General features: G+C 36.3%; 1 long non-coding RNA gene across 1 annotated transcript in view; it reads right to left on the reverse strand.

The window, feature by feature from the left end:
* LOC309852281 overlaps positions 1-12,006 on the reverse strand; it is a 260,224-nt gene that overhangs the window by 105,659 nt on the left and 142,559 nt on the right. Inside the window, exon 2 of the long non-coding RNA XR_014305155.1 lies at positions 3,636-3,739. This is a non-coding gene — a long non-coding RNA (uncharacterized lncRNA). The remainder of the gene's footprint in view (positions 1-3,635; positions 3,740-12,006) is intronic.

Genomic DNA, 12,006 nt, shown 5'->3' on the forward strand with positions numbered 1-12,006 from the left:
TTTATAATATAATCTGAAGTCAGAAAGTGTGGTATATCTATCTTTGTTCTTCTTGATTAAGGTTGCTTTGGCTATCAAGATTCCTTTGGGTCTCCAAATGAATTTTTGGGTTGCTTTTTCTATTTATGTGAAACTCAATAAAATTGTTTTAAAAAAACACATATATAACTTTTTGTAAGAAACAACAACTACAATAAATCCATATGCAAATGTTGGGGTTTTTTTGCTTAAATATTATCCTTGACTTGAAGTCACCATATCTTAAACAAAGATGTTTCAAGTTTCTAATTTTTATCTTAGTCTTAATTCCTTCTATTTCTCTTCTTACCCTAACACTCTAAATTGAGCAGCTGATAATATTTATAGTTGTTTAAATCTAGCATGCCATTTCATGTAGGTCTTGAATTTTTGTACATGATATGTCTCATCCATTCCATGTCCTTCTTCCACTTTGTACACCTACAACACAGTAACGATATATTCAAAGTCCAGCTGAGAAGTCAACTTCTGGAAATAGACTGCCTATCCCCAAGAAATATTATGTTTTTTTATTGTATAATACCGATTTATTTATTCTTGAGCTCCCTGTCTTTTTTGTCTCTATCCGTACCAGTCCCTTCCACTGTACTGAAAATCCCTTATAAGCACAAATCACATAAACTTGGTGTTTAAAGGGTTAACACTGTGCTTAATTCATAGTAGGTGTTCATGTCATATGAACTGACTTATACTCTGCCAATAGAATATTGTTTATTGGCCACATCCCTCTGCCTAAAGAGCCAGTAGCTCATTGTAAAAAAACTTTTCATAACTCCATACAAATGCATCACACAGGCCATATTTTGAACAGCTGAACAGGGAAACAAATAAAGAAATGTCTCTGACTGTAGGCCATTTTGATGTTGGAATTTTCTTGCCAGCAATGTTCCCAATTAATGTTCAAGAAAAACTATTTGTTTTGGACATTCAATGATATGTTTGGTTTTGTAAAATAACAGTATTTGACTCTATAGAGACAGAAGCAGACAGACAGAAGACAATAAAATAGTTTTCTTTTTTATGTCTATTCTCAAATATAAAATATACATCAAGGGTAGTTTCCGAGGTCTGTTTGTTTTCCTGTATAGTTATTATGCCCATTAGGCACCCGTAAAAACAAGCAGAATGAACAACCAAAATACTGCAGAGGAAAGAAAAGCCCAAGAATCTAGCAAAAATATATTATTTAAAATAATACACTTCATTTTACATACTACCTATATACTGTCATTAATGCAATATTTTTATGAATATAAAAACAAATATAAACATAAAAATGTGTGTGTGTTTCCACTGTGACAGGCACCAGGCTAATTAGTTCGTATACAAAAGCTCATTTATTTCTCAGAACAATCTTGTAAGGTCAACATTCTTATTTCACAGATGTTAAGATTCAAGCTCAGAAAGAGATTAAAAGATTTAAATTTTGATTTTCTTGATTTCAAAGCTGATGTTGTGGGTCTACTAAACACTAACAACCAAAGCGATAATATCAAAAACAATCTTAAAGCAGAAGAGCAATCAGCACTGTAACTTGAGAAGCTTATACCACTTATTGAGCTCTCATCACATGCTCACTTTTAGTGCTACAGACACACAAGATAATTAAATTCTCACCTCTACCCTACTAACTTGTTATCCCCACTTGACAGAGGCCCAGAAGGCATGAGCACAAGGACTACACTGTCTTCACACCATGGAACTGGGGTTATAAGAACTCCAGTTCCTAAGAGCTATGTTTCAGAATCATTCATATGTATGATAGTCTATATATAGTATCTGTAAGCTTATATATACCCAGGTAAGTATCAATTAACAGTCAAATTTAAACATTTTATGGACAATGTGCTGAATAGCTGTTATCACTGTCAAAATAGCAGGACTGGACATCAGCCTTACCACTATTTGTGAGAGACAAGCAGGTAGATGTGGAATTGATAAAAGGGCAGACTGAATCCCACACTGCCATTCATTCCTTTAAGTCGATGGCTCAAGGCTTCAGTCCAACATTCCTGTTGGGTTTCTGTTTTTTGTTCTTTTCATTCTTCTGTCAGTTTTCTTCTGGTTTGCCTGTCTTTCTCCTTCCCATCAGCCATCTTTCCTCATCATTGAAAATAAGGCAGAGTGTGCTAGTATTCTTTGTAATAAGCTCTTCACTTGGAAATCAGAAAATCAAACCTGTCCTTCTAACCTATGGAAGGGATACTTACTGCATCAATATACAGGAGACTTAATGTTGAGCTAAAAGCAACTGAAGTAGTCCCCACCCTTACAGAATAGAAGTCTAATCTGGGAGGCAATTAATGAGAGAGTTACAGAAAGGAATGATACCTACAGTAAGTGAAACGAGTAAAGATGCTATGAATGAATGTATATGGTATGGGAAATTGCCCTAGCTATGGAATTCTGTCTGAAGAAACAGTTGTTCTTAAAGTGAGAAATATACACTTGGTCATATATACTGATCATAATTTTGAAGGCCTCTTTCCCAATACCTGGTCTAGAAAAGTGAGAAGCAAAGAACAGATTATCCCTTTTGCACCATCCTTCCATGGCCTACCGCTCAGCATGACAGTGGCCCAGCTTCTTCTCATGCTTCCATAACTATTCTCAGCTTTTATATAATTACGTGTTGACAAAATCTTATTCCATAATTTAAGTTCTCTATTTGGTTGGTGAGAGTTATGTTGCTTTTTGTGATTTTATATATATATACATATATATATATATGTATATATATATATCATACTTTTTGAGATATATATATCTCCTCACATGTAACTGCTACATAAATGGAGAACATAAACTCAGGCTCACTTTTCTCCTCTCTACTTTCTCTTTTTCCTCCCAGTGAAAAAGAATGTATAGCTATTAACAGTGCAGCTTCTAGAGACAACACAGCTGGACAGATGGCTTGGCTCCATTCTGTAGAATTTGTGTGAACTTGGGCACTTACTTAAGCATGAGTTGGGCATGAGTTTCCCTATCTACAAGGAAGAAATACAAGTTGTAACTTCCTTGTTGGGGTGTTATTGGGATAAATTGAAAAGGCTCCTGGCACACAGTAACTGTTCTATACATATCAGCTGTCATCACTGACTGGATTTTAGCATACTAGCTGGATCACATTAGCTTCTACTGTGCATCCTATAGGCCTAGCTAGCCTCATCCAATACCTCTCTGGGTATTCTTGTTGCTTGGTTTCATTCTCATATTTAGCACAGTCTTCTTGAGACTAGAGCCATAATCTTATTTTTAGAGCTCCATGCATCCTCCAGAAACTTAAGACTTTATGACAGACTCTTTCACTCAGTCTTTCATTTTCATTTTTGTATTTCCTCATTTTGTATGTCAGCTCATATGCTCTAGTGGTCAAGGAACTTAGTTCAGGTATAATATTCCCCTCCGTGAATGCTTTGAATGATAAATTCATGAGGTAGTCTCAAGGGACCAGAAATGATGCCAGTGAGTTCCGCTCTGCCACAAACGGTCTTTCACATGACACAGATTCAGAATGCTTCAGAACCACAGGTAAAAATCACTCTCTGGGTACAGAAAGCTACAACGGACAAGATTTAGTTTTGAAACCTATTTACCTGGGAGGTTTGTACACGTGCTCTTGTTTTGGATTTTCTTATTTTGTAATCTGCATTGTTTGTGCTGACAATTCCTTATGAAAGGGATGATGAGTGACTTCCAGCTGGAAGAGAGAAGAAAACAAACAGCTTGTAGGCAAATGCATGAAGAAATCTGGGCTTCTTCTAAAATGGTATGCACATGCTTATAACTATTTAAGTCTCAATGTCTCTACATGGAAGTCTTTCCTGCTATAAATAAGAAAATACAATTCAAAAAAAAAAACCCCACAAAAATCTTGCCTTTGTTTATGGGCATCTACATTCCCTGTTCTACATTATAAAATCTCAGGGATAAAGGCACCTGAAAAGAATATGAAGTCCAAAGTCTTTTAGATACGCAAACGTAAGTGTGTGTATTTTTTAAGTAGGCTCCAAGCCCTGTGTGGAGCCCAGTATGGGGCTAGAACTCATGACCCTGAGATTTAAGATGTGAGCTGAGTTCAAGAGTTGAAAGCTTAACCAACTGAGCCACCCAGGCACCCCTAGATACTTGTAAATTTTAAATAGCCCCATATGTCACTGACTTGAGAGAAGCAAGGATTCCAAGTAAATGGAATGGGGTAGAAGAAATTTTAAAAAGGGTCAAATAGAAAGGGGCAGTGGTCTGGGAGTTATCAGGTTCCTAATGATCAGATGATATATGGCTCTGTCTCAGAAGCATGATAGGTAGTCCATTATTATCATTATATAATAAAAATAATGATCATGGCCTACTGAGTGCCTACTGTGTGAGAAGCATTGTGGTGTGTGGTATAGAGCCACAAAAGCTTCTTCAATACCCATAAAGATGCTATAAGACAGATACTAGCATTATTATTATTTTATACACAGGCATAGTGTAGCATAAATTAAGTAACCTCACCAAGGTCAAACATTCAGCAGAGAGCTGTGATTAAAAGCCAGGCTGTCTTACTCCAGGCCCTTATCCTTAATCATCATGCTCCATCCTCTCCAAAGCAACTGAATTGCAGTATTTTGAACACTGGTGTACATACACTATAAACAGACTCCCAGATTCCATGGGAATAAAATTCTCAACACCTGGTTCAGAAATGTAAGAAGCATTTACCATATTGCAAAAAAAAAAAAATTCTTAAAAGGATGCTAGAAGCAATAACAATATCCTTCTACTTATATTTTGTCTTAAATAAATTAGTTGTTGCTCTCCCCGGAGAAAAGACTATGCCTGCAATTGCAACCAATATACATTATTTATCAAGGTAAAAGATTTATAATCAGAAGTTCCTTAAATTATACAAAGTGTTATACCTGAAACAAGATACAGTTTGTGTATAGAAGCTTCTTCAAATATAAAATCTCATCCAAAAACATATGAGAATTTTCAAAACAAATAAAACAACATTGTAAGTATTACCTTGTGACTAATCATCAGTTTTACTCATATTTTGCAAACTTGCTAAAGACAGCTTTATCTTTGATAAAAATTAAGGTCTACAGTGGTAACAGATGAACAATTAGAGGATTCTTTTTAAAAAGATTGCATTTATTTATTTTAAAGAGAGAGAGAGAGGCAGACTCCTTGCCGAGCAGACAGCCTGATTTGGGGCTCGACCCCAGGACCCTGAGATCATAAGCTGAGCCAAAGGCAGATGCTTAATCAAATGAGCCACCCAGATGCCCCAAAGATACTTTCATAAGTTAGTAACAGAGTATGTACTTGGTAATGATTAAAAAGAAATAGTTATCAATATTGTGTATCTATCAGATATCAATGCTATATTGATTAAACTATTACTTTAACACTTTCCGTAACACTACGATGTCATTGGTACTCTGGGACCTTGAAATCGAAAGCCTTTGTAAAAGACTAAGGTGTAGAAGTGTCCATAGAAGCCTTCAAAAAAGATGTTACTAGATCTGACTTGTAAAAGGTGAGGAGAATAAAACATAAAATCAGAAAAGGGAACTGTGGAAGAATAAGAGGCAACTGCTGAGCAGAAATTGTGACTGAAGGCTTGGCAGTCATATCTGTCATACTAAGGAACACAAATATTACACTGAATGTCATGAGGAGATGGTAATTTGATGATGCTTTATTTTGGATTTTATTATTTTTATGCTTTTATTTTGTATTTTTATCAATTACACAACTGATATTGAGGAACAAAATACTGCAGCTCGAAGATAGCAAGTTATTGCTGTATGTTAATGTCTGTTCTCCTCAGTCACATTTTTTTTGTATATCAAGAAACAGCACAGAACGAGGGCATCGGACTCATGGGTCTCCAAGGAAATTTTAAAATACTATGGCAATATGTTAAGAGACAGACCCTGGCTTAATATCTTACCTACTATTTATTTGCTTTAATTGAGACTACTTCACATATATTAATTGTTCAGATCTTAAGTATATATTCATATTTATATGTATGAATTGAAGATATCAGCAGGCGAATGCATATTATGGTTTGTTCATCAGAAGATGTGATGGGTATATGAATTAAAATTATTTTTCAATAATTAATTAATCACTTCCCATGTATAAGCTCATGGAATGAGTTCTATGGGAAACAGAAAGTTTAATTATATGTCATAGGGAAAGCTGATGAATAAACTCAGTTGAAGCTGAAAAGTGCCAAGGGTCATGAACAAGCACAATGAAAATTCTGTAGTTGTTCAAAATAAAGGCACTACATCATTTCAATCTTTGGAGATCAAAAATCACTTCTAGGAGTAATGGGTATTTGAACTGCACCTTCAGTATTTAGCAGCATTTAAATCAAAAGAATACCAGGGAAAAATTAAAATCCCAGGGAGGAAGAAAAAAACAATGATCCGTTTCAGTTCTCTGTGCTTCAGAGAACCAAGACGTTGGCATTAGGGCAAATTCTTCCTCAAGGTCCCTGGTGATCAATTTAAGACTCCTAATGGATAGGAGGAACCCTCCCAATCATCTTACAAAAAAATGCAGATATACTTATGGATATACACATATATCTCCAAAAACCTTCAAGGATACCCAAGATATTTAAATAAATAATTTAGAACAAAGGTTATTATTATTAAACAGATGTACCTTTATACACATTAACTATTCATTCTGTTTGTTTTGGAAATTCCAACCAAAAACATTGATTGCACAGCTAATCTCTGTCAATGTCTGACCTACCTGTGTCAGGAAATAAAAGAAGACTCCTGAATGAAATAGTTATAACCCACTTTTATATCCTTGAGCTTTGGCAAGGGAGCCTTAAAAAAAAACTTTTACTTTAGTGTGTATTCATAAAATCTTGGCATTTTTGGCTTCTATTTCTGTAGGTTTAGAGTCCCTACCTTCCCTCAATAGTCCAATTTTCTTATTACGACTACTAAATCTGATTTGGAGTACTCCATTTGTCAAGGAAATTTATTAATTTGAGGGGAAAATATATAGATACTTAAGTCAATAATTGATATTTTTTCAAAAGTGATGAAAATATCATTGAATATTTTCATCTTTTATTTTTTATGGATAAGGAAGATGGAGTAAATAACTTTGGACAATAAAACAGGTCCTAGCAGACTCCAGTATCTGAAATACTGTGAAAAATATCTGGTAAACCATTCTAGTGCCAGGCATTCTAATGAGTAATACTGAAATTCAATGAAGAAATCTCCTTTTGGTATCTCAACTATTCAAATATTTCTGGACATGTTTATTTATTAGAGTATTGGCCTCTGTTCTTCCATATCTTCCTTGTTAGCATTAACAAGTTCCATGGATTGATCTAGAAACTCCAGATCCTGAGTTCAGCTATAGTAGGTCAGAGAGAAAGTGTAAATTTCACTCTGTTGGGGAAATTGGACCTTGCTTCAATCTCACTCTTTTGGATTTGGTACTTGATGGCACCAGTTATACCATCTGAGCTTAATCTCACAAGTAGGCTTCTTCCTTCTCAGGTGTTCTCTCTAGCACTACACTTGCATGAACTGGGATACCAGTTTTTATTGCTTTAATCTTAAAACCATGAACTGACCTTGAAGTATCCCCTTCCTTGAGGACCATATTTTCTTTTTCATTCCCACTCTATATGAAAAACTGGATACCATCCCATGTCTGTCCATCAGTTTCCACCTATTCCTATTAGCTTATTAGCTAATTATTAGCTATCATATTCCACCTATTAGCCCTGGTTCTTCTCATCTCCCTGTGCCCTTGGTTCATACCACATGATTCTATAATTCCTCTTACCAGAGGAAAAGTATAGTTTTCTGCAACTTAAGTTTGGACTTTGCTATTCATCATGGTTTAAAAGAGACACAAATCTTTGACCCACTAGGCATCCACTGATGGACGAATAGATAGGGAAGATGTAGTGCACACACACACACACCCCATAACACAGGAATATTATATAGCCATTAAAAAGATGAGGTCTTGCCATTTGTGACAACATGGATGTACCTAGAAGGTATTATGCTAAGTGAAATAACTAAAACTGAGAAAGACAAAGACCATATAATGTCACTCACAGACGGCATCTAAAAAACAGAATAAAACAAAAAGCAAAATCAGACTTACAAATATGGAGAACAAGCAGACAGTTGCCAGTGGGAAAAGGACTGGAGGAGGGAAAAATGGGTAAAGGGAGTGGGAGATGCAGGCTTCACTAGAATCAGAGGCACAGCATGGGCAATGTAGTCCATGATACTGGAATAGCAATGTGTGGTGACAGATGGTAGCTACACTTGTGGTGAACATGAGTCCAACATATAGAGCAACTGAATCACTCCGTGTTGTATACTATACACTAATGTAACACTGTGCATACTCAAATTAAAAAAAATAATAATAAATGTTTGATCATCAAGGGGTGGGGCTGATTTCTTTCCCCTGAAATCTGAAGGAGCCTTCGTGACTATTTTGTAGCTAACAGAAATAACATAAGATACACTAGGTAGCTTCTGAGGCTATGGCAGTAGAAGTCATACAACTCCTGCCTCATTGTTTAAAACACCTGTTTAAGAATCCCAAGTCACCATCTAAGAAAGCCAAGTTTAGGCACTCTGTTCAACAGTCCCAGCTGATTCTGTTCTCCAGCTGTCCAAACCCAGACCAGACGTATGAGTGAAGAAATCATTTTGAAAGGGGATTCTCCAGCCCAACTATTTAAGGCATTATCTCTTTCAACAACTCGGGTGAGGACCAGATATCACAGGACAGAGCAGAACCACTTCTACTGTGCCTTTTCCAAATACTTAGCCAACAGAATTCTACAGAAAAATAAACTAGTTGCTTTAAACCAGAGAGTTTTGGCTTACCTTGTTTTATAGCAGTGGATCATTAGAAAATTATATGGCTACTATGGTTGATAACATATGGGTAGGCACGACTATGTGCCATTTATAAGCCCAGACCACAAGGGGCCTTACTAATTACATCTTCTTTTTGTCTCTCTCTCTCTCTCTCTTCTTGTCTTGGCCTTCTGCCATTGCTAGAATAGGAAGATGCTTTGGCTAACCTGATATTCCATGGAGGATGTAAAATATGCAGACCATGGTTGGGGTGGGGGCAGGCCCAGCTGTCCCCACAGTTTGAAGCACAGCCCCTACCCAACCACGTCCAGACTAGTTGCCTATGAACCACTAGGCAACTTATAAACTCACGAGCAAGAATTCAAAATTGTGGTTTTAAACCACCTATTTGGGGTTAGTCAATTACACAGGCAGAGTGGTCCCAAAAGTCCAACTTTCTGCCACTAATCACAATTGTTGGACTGTTTCCCATCAAGTAACTAGGAAATTTGACCATGTCCTTTTCTATTTTATACTTTGAATTTTTGGAACTCAAGGACTCACTTGTGGCCTATCTTGTTGTATGTACTATCCAGTCTAGAAGGTCCTTCCTACAGTTGACTTCAGTTATGAAAGAGAGTCAATGTCGCTGGAGCATAAATTTGTGGGTAACCGAAATACCCAACGAATGGGCTTGCTTTAATGTCTCCCACTGTGTACCTCTAGTTCCCTCCTTCATACCCCTGAACTTTAAGTAAGCTATTTCCTAATCATTTCTGAGTCTTCAAGCACTCTTTTATAAGAAGTCACTGTGCTTCTCTCAAAAGGCAAAGATTATCTATCTTGTTATGAAATCTTCCCCCCCCCCAGGCTATAAAAGGCACAAATGCATTGCACGGTTCTAAATCAATCAATCACTCTCTCTCTTTCTTTTCCTCCCCTTCCTCCACAATGACGGGAGCATTTCAGGATTATTTTCTTTACCATCTGTTCTTCAGAAAATGATAGAGACCACAAAGTTCAGGGTTGTACAGACATGTGGGCTGATGGCATCAGTATTTCTTGCTCACACACAGCCCCCCAAAGCTTAAAATTGTGCTTGCCAGTAAATTCCAATTGCAAAAGCCAGATGGAGAACTGAAATGTGATGGAGCAAGATGTTTAATTCCATTTCAAATGTTTAATGACTTGCCACTCGTAGATAAAAGATTAGAAAATTAACGTTAGGTACCCAAGTCAGGAAATGTGGTAACATTAGGATAGAATCTATAGAATAAATTTTTATAAATGCCTGGAGTGTCTGAAAGAAATATCATCAACATTATAAAATGGAAATGCTGGGAAGGATCTTTGAGAATACCTACTGAATTTTATAGATGAAGAAGCAGACTCAAGGTTAAAATGCTGCATAATTCTATTTGATTCAATTAAATGACAGGGCTAGCACCTGATCTGAAGTAGACATTTTAGGACTTATTTTTTCCTAAATTCCATTAGTAAGAGATAGTAAAAGAGACAGGAGAAGCATTTGTAGTAACTGGAGAGAAGAGAAAAAGGAAGAATGAAGCAGAAACAGAATGCTATTTATCAAAGGAGAAAAAAAATTTCATGAGGGGACCACCCTTGTAGAGAAGGAGGGTAGGAAACTAAGAACTGGACATTTTGCCTATCCACTGAGTGTCTTATTTTACTAACAATTTTCTTAAAAAATTAGGGTGATTAACTTAAATTAAAATGGGTGGGGGAGCCCAGAAGATAAGAATTACTTTTCCAGAATCCTAACACTCAACTAAACCACCCTAATGCCAAGATTCATGGTATTCTTTTTACTACATCATACCAACTCCAGAAAAGAAGGGGAACGGGCAAAGGAGACCCATGGGAGACACCAGAAGAGAATTGTATTGAAAGCACGTGTTTGCAGGTCAATAAAGGAGAATTCAGTATCTTGCTCAACTATCTACCTGCTGCTTCACCATGAGGAACAGCCACACTGTGCCTCTCTTTTCCCATCTCTCAAATGAGGATTACTATAAGGAGTGAGTGGCGTGAACAGTTAAAGCAACTGGCAAGTTTTAAGCACTTTTTAGATGTGCAGATGCTTAGATAGGTTTAAATGTTACACAGGAATAGAATATAAAGAGAAAGAACATTGCTCAAAAGTAGAAAAATCAACTAACCAAACAACCAAACCAAAATAAAAAAATCAAATCAACCAACCAAACAAACAAAAAAAAAAAGGAAACAAAAAAAGAAACAGAAACAAATTTTTCAAGAGTTTTCATTTAATTTCTACATAGTTAACATACGGTGTAATATTAACTTCAGTATTTAAGGATTCATTACTTCCATACCTCACCCAGTGCTCATCACAAGTGCTTTCCTTATACCCATCATCCAAATAGCCCATCCCCTGGCTGACCTCCCCAAAGCAACCCTTAGTTTGTTATCCGTAGTTAAGACTCTGTTTTATGGCTTGCCTCTCTCTCCACCCCCCATATTCGCCTCATTTCATAAGAATGAAATAATATGGTATTTGTCTTTCTCTGACTTATTTTGCTTAGAAGAATATATTCTATCTCCATCCACATTGTTCCAAATGGCAAAATTTCATTCTTTTTGATGGTAATATTCCTGTGTGTGTGTGTGTGTGTGTGTGTGTTTTGTGTCTGTGTACATGTATAAGTGTGTGTATTTGCGCTCATGCCACAATTTCTTTATCCATTCATCAGGTGACATTTGGACTATCTTCCACAACTTGACTGTTGTTGATATTCTTGCTATAAAGATCAGGGTGCATGTGTCCCTTTAAATCAGTATTTTTGTATCCTTTGGATAAATACTAATATCTATTTTTAACTTTTTGAGGAACCTCTGTACTGTTTTCCAAACTGGATGCACCAGTTTGCATTCTCACCAACACTGTAAGATGGTTTCCCTTTTTCCACTTCTTTATCAACATGCATTCTTTCCTGTGTTGTTAACTTTAGACATTCTGACAGGTGTGAAGTAATATCTCATTATGGTTTTTATTTCTATTTCCCTGATGGTGAGTGATATTGAACATCTTTGCATGTGTCTGCTAGCCACTGGA

This window comes from Mustela nivalis (genome assembly GCF_964662115.1).
Source record: "Mustela nivalis genome assembly, chromosome: 18".
Taxonomy (NCBI): domain Eukaryota; kingdom Metazoa; phylum Chordata; class Mammalia; order Carnivora; family Mustelidae; genus Mustela; species Mustela nivalis.